This window comes from Chinchilla lanigera, unplaced genomic scaffold, assembly GCF_000276665.1.
Source record: "Chinchilla lanigera isolate Chin_1 unplaced genomic scaffold, ChiLan1.0 scaffold00002, whole genome shotgun sequence".
Classification (NCBI taxonomy): Eukaryota; Metazoa; Chordata; class Mammalia; order Rodentia; family Chinchillidae; genus Chinchilla; species Chinchilla lanigera.
The window spans coordinates 53,647,902-53,653,901 of NW_004955403.1; positions in this window are offsets into that span (position 1 = coordinate 53,647,902).

Below are 6,000 nucleotides of genomic sequence, written 5' to 3' on the forward strand. Positions count from 1 at the left end.
TAAGGAAAAAAACAATTCTGAGATACCTTGATTGTACACACTGGCTTCCGCCAAGCAGGGAAAGAGCCCACATCTCCCAGTGTCATAGGTAAAGAGTACCACAAGGTGGCAGTGTTTTCAACCACGTTCTCTGTCCCTTACAAAGTTGTCATGCTCTGGGTGCTGCCTTTACCTCAGGAGGCTGGGAAGGATGACAGAAGTACTGGAAGAGGTTGGTGCTTGGAGAGTGTCATTCCGGCTCTGAGGCTATGGGGGAACGAAGGGGAGAAGTTCTCAGAACACCGTGGAGACTGTAGAAGGAAGAGAGTAGCAAGGACTTGGAAGAGAGGCTGGGTTCCTTGGTAACGACATCTCTGCCCCTGGGTTGTGAGGTGACCTTGGACGCGTCTCTTAAGGTGGGGAGACCCCAGGATCTTCATCTGTGAAGTTAGGTCACACTGTCTGCAGTCTGTAGATGAGGACTGAATAATGTAGCTTATATAAGCGGAGCCACAAGAGCGCGGGCTGTAGAACTTGCAAAGCTAAAATAAAAATGGAAACATGGAGTGGTTGGCTCAAACACAAAGAAAAGAAATATGATGCCAAAGGTATGGCTGCCTTACGAGTTAAGCTTTTTCCTTTAAAAATGTTTTATGAAGAATAAAATCCAGCAAGGAAAACAGTTATAAAGGAACAACAACATAAGCTTTCAAACCGTAAAAGGATAGTTTCGGTGTCATAATTTTAGTAGGCTAATATTTTATTCTTGGGATTGCAAATTCATTTATTAGATCACCAACATTTGCACTTGGAACAGCATTTGTGTACACAACGGCTAATGCAACTAGGGTGTGGTGAACAGTATTTCACAAACTGTGGCATCATTAAGAATATTAAAACATAAATCAATATAGCTAGAGTTAGTAATTTTCTATGAAAAAATATTACAAGATGTAACTATTTAAACATCTGTTTCATGTAAGACCAAAATGAATTTTAAATTGTCACTTATAGAGTGGGATTTTGACATTTCTGACATTTCCAAGAAGACGTAGAAGCCCACTAAACAGCAAAAACACCTTCGTGATTTGTTATTAATTCAACACTCCCATTGATGCATTCGGTGGCTGCGTCTTCAATAAGAAGGAAAACTTAATGTTAAAATTTTCCTTGATTTCTCTGAAGCTTCATGTAAAAGTAGCACCTTGCTGTTGTATGCTGTTCTCTATAAATTTTATTTCCACTTTGGAGGTGGTGACAACTCCTTCTAGGTTCTAAGACCTCTGGAGAGTTCTAGAACTTCTCCAGGCACTTTACATTCTAGCCCATATGCTCACACCTGGTTTGCATATTTCTGGACATTTTGCTGCCTGATCACATGGGTTCTTGTCCTAGAGCTCAGGCCAGGAATTAGTGATGATAAGAAGCTCTGAGATGGTTCTGGACATGGAATGATGCAGAGCTCCCAGGGTGCCCTACATGGAAACTCTTCTTTCTATCTAGGTTTTAGGTCGCTGTTGCTGCTGCTGCTGCTCCTGCCGTTGCTGCCTCCATCACCGCCAGGAGCCTTATTCCCAAGATGCCCAGCCCACCCCAGGGATGCTCCAGCCACCCAGGCCAACCTCACCTCTCAGCCTGGGCATGATCCCACTGCCCTGTACTGACTTGCTCACTCTCCCATGTACCTGAACAACTGTCTCATTGGATTACACAGTGGCTCAGATAAAACACTGTCAAGAAGGACACCATGGTGACAGACGAATGTGTCATCCAGCATTGCCCTCCCAATGCCTAGTCCCTATGTGACCCTACAGCTCTTAAACCCTCAGGACAACCTTGGCCACAAAATGGGAACCAATAGAAATTGCCTTTCTTAACACTGAATACTTGCTACTGAGAAACGCTGGTTTCCAAAATCCAAGATGTGAGAGAGGTTGCTTTTTGAAAGTCTGTCAGTAGGAACGGAACTTCTCCCTTTTGCCTGGTGTCCTCAGCCACTTTGCATAGACATACAGCCTCTGTTCAGTCCCCAGCCATGAGAGGGGGGAAACATTTGGAGATACAGCATTTGCCTCCCCTGAAACCAATAGTGCCATGAGGTTTCTTCCCCACCCAGGGCTAATGGGTACCATGTTAATCACAACCTCTCATTGCCTTGAGCTTATGAAAATGAATTAATGTAGATATTCTTTAAGTTTACAAGTCCCCAAATCCTATAATACCTGTTCTTAGGTTTATGGTGAGGCCACCTACAGCTGAGTCAAGTTACTAACACAGCTTTTGAGAGACAAATGGTGCCCTCTGGGGAACTTTCTCCAGTGAGCTTTGTTATCAGGGCAAATCCCATCCACCAAGAGGCACCTTACACAATGCCATATGCAGCAGCTGCAACCCTCGGAATTCCTGATGACAACTCACTCCAGTTTTTATGTAGTATTGATGAGGTCATGAGTCTTTTGGATATTCTTCCCCGCCAAGATCAAGCATTGCTCAGAATTTTTTACATTTCAGACAAACTTTATGTCCTTCTCTGCATTATTAACCAGCTTTCCTGTCACGAGAACAACATACTGACACCTACAACTTAAAGGGGAAGCATATGTGGCTCACGGTTTCAGAGGGTCAGCTGCTCCAAAGCAGAGAAGGCATGGCTGGAAGGACCTGTGAAGCTGCTCATGGTGTGGCAATCAGGACACAAAGTGAGAGAAGATCTGGTTACCTGAATGCACGCTTCCTGGTCATACCCCAGTGACCACCTCCTCCCACCGAGCCCCGCCCACTAACAGCACACTAAGCTAGGCACTAAAAAACAAATTAATCCACAGATGAGCAGCGTTTCCAAGATGCACTCACCTTCCAACAAGCCCACTTCTGAACACAGGAGCAGGCTGGGACATCTTGGACCTAAACCATAACACTGCAGCAGTCCTTCAAGATCCAGGCAGGACAGAAGGTACACACACTCACATGCTGTGGGTCGTTCCTGGGGGCCAGAACAGACGTGGAGGACAGATTCACCCTCTTGTGTGGGCAAATCTTAACATGACAATGCATTTTGAATGGTAAGCATGTGAGTCATTAGGGAAGGATGAGTGAGGATTAATGCCCACATGAAAACATAGGAACTACCTAGCTAATTCAACTGCTGAAACCCAACAGAGCTCCTTCCGAGGAAGGGGATTAAGATGCTGCTTGAAGAATCATTCCAGTGAGAATCAACACTGAGGTCACATCTCATTAAAAAGCTTTGAACAGCAAAAAGAAAAAAAAACACCAATAGAGTGAAGAGGCAACCCACAGAATGGGAAAACATTTTACCAGCTTTTCCTCCGGCAAGGGACCAACAACTAGAATATATTAAGAACTCCAAAAATCAGGTCCTCCCAAATTTAAAGACCTAATCTAATAATAGGCATCTGAAACAAATAGACACTTCTCAGATGAAGATGTAGAAATAGTAAACAATTATATGAGAAAACGTTCAACATCGCGGGTCACTTGAGAAGTGCAAATTAAAACAACATTGAGATTTCATCTCACTCTAGAAAGGATGACAAACAATAGCAAATACCTGTGAGGCTGTAGGGGAAAAGGACCCTTTCTCCACTGTTGAGGGGAATGTAAATTGGTACAACCACTATGGAAATCAGTATGGAGATTCCTCAAAAAACTAAAACCAAAGGTTCCATTAGACCCATATATTCCCCTTCTACATATCTTCCCTCAAGCGTTAAAAGCATTATACCACAGCTATATATGCACACCCATATTTTTATCAGCACAATTTATAATAGCTAAATCTTGGAAATAGCCCATATGCCCACCAACAGTTGAATGGATAAAGAAAATGTGGCTTTTATTTACAATGGAGTAATAGTTTTCATAAAGAAAGATAAACTTGAAACACTTATAGGTAAATGTATCCACCTTGAAAACAATTTTATGTGAAATCAACTGAATATACATTGCTTCTCTTGTGCAAGAAACCCAAAGGGTAAATAAGGAGCAAAATGATAGATCCTGGGAAGTAGGAAGAAAATGTTCAAATATAAAGAGGAATAAGTGGCCGGAGTGGGGTAGGGAATAGGGACTATTTTTAAAGGAAAGGAAAGAAAACAATGGAAACCAAGTATTGTAAATAGGGAAGGGAAGAAAGATTGAAGGGAAGGGAGGGGATAGAAATGAGAATAGAAGAATTAATATTTGGTATGTACAGGTCCAAGCTCCTTATGATGAATATGGTCATTATGTATAGCAAAACTGTACCAAAAATTAATTTTTAAAAGAGATTCATTGCTGAAAAAACAGGGACATAGCCTGATTTGATGTCTGACTCAAGATTTAAAATGCATGGGGAAAATATCAACAACTGTGAAGCCCCTATTGAAACAGCAGGGGAGTGTGAATCCTGATCGCACACTAAATAATACTAAAAGTCATTCTTTTTGCCTAGGTCATTGTTATTCATGTGGGAATTTTCTCTTATTCCTAAGAAATGCACACTGAGACATGGAGGGTGCAGTGTCATGACGTGTGCTGGTTTAGATCTCCAGTGACCCCTGAAAGTCATGTGCTATGGCTTAGTTGTCATCTTTTGCTGCTGCTGAGAGGTGATTAAAACTTCTGGAATTAGAGCCTAATTGTAGCAGGTCAAGTCATTGAGGACCTGTACTGAAAGCTGATGGGGATATCGAGAACCTGAGTGTCTGTCTCTGTTTCTCTGTCTCTCTGTCTCTGTCTCTCTGTCTCTCTGTCTCTCTCTGTGTGTCCTTCCTGACTTCAATAAGGCCAGCAGCTCTACTCCACCATTGATCTCACCATCTGGCCCGCAACACGATGCTCAGCCTCATTTCAGGGCTTCAGGAACAGCAGTAATGAAGTCAACCAACAGAAGACTGAACCTTCTGAAGCCATAATCCCATAAACCTCTTTTAAGTTAATTCTTGCATCTGTTTTGTTGCAGGGACAGAAAGCCAGCAACTGGGGATGTTTGCTCATTGCCACAAAACCTGAGAGAAATGACGGAGCACGCGTAGACTCGACTCACATTCTTTGTTCCATTAGCTTGCTTGGTGTGGAAGAAATGGTGTTAGATTCAGGATACAAGGTTCAAACTTCTCAATACCAACCTGCTCGGCACAGAAGGAAACAGGGTCCTGATGAAGGCTGAGGTGCCTGTTGACTATAGCTCCAGTGCAGTAGGAATACATCCACAAATTCCAACAGCACCTCTTTTAATCAGAGGTCATTGTCCATCTTGCTGACACACAGCGTCATTACCAGTTTCCTTCAGAAATAGTTCTTATCCAAGACTAGAGAAGTGGTTACCAGAGACCAAGAAAGGCAGTGTGTGTGTTAGCAGAGAAAAGGGAATTAGGAGAAGCAACATATGGCAGGAAGATTAAGTCTTAGTGCTCTGCATCCCACTAGGGTCACTAACACCATTCAATACATGTTTCAAAATAGCTAGAAGGGAGGATTTCTGATGTTCTCAGTACAAAGAAATGATTACTTCGATTTAATCACTGCATTGTATGTATGCATTGAATTATCAATCACCATATAGTGCATAAAAGCATATATATAATTACCATGTATCGATGTAAAATAAAATGTTTCTGCCCCACAGAGAAACATAAGTTTTTGGAATATAACACTGTAGAGTTCTTCCTCCTTTCTCTACTACCAAATATTTTGTTCTAACCTCCAGCATTGTCCTAATCAAAATCGACTATAAATTATCAATTTCTGTCTATCTGATTGTCAGCCTAAACTTCATTTAGATGAAAGGAGGAAGAAACTTTGAGTTTCGCTCAGAAAATCCTCAACCCAGAGTTCCACCAAAGACCCAGCACGCTGCCATGGCCAGCAATGATTTCTCCATGTTACAAAGAAGCAAGGGGGACGAGGGACTGCAGCCCTCCTGCAGCCCCGAGCCATGGGGAGTCTCAGAACTGGTCCTAGCAACGTCATCTGGAAGACAGTGGGTTCCCTGCAGAGTCGGGTCACAGAATTCCCTGA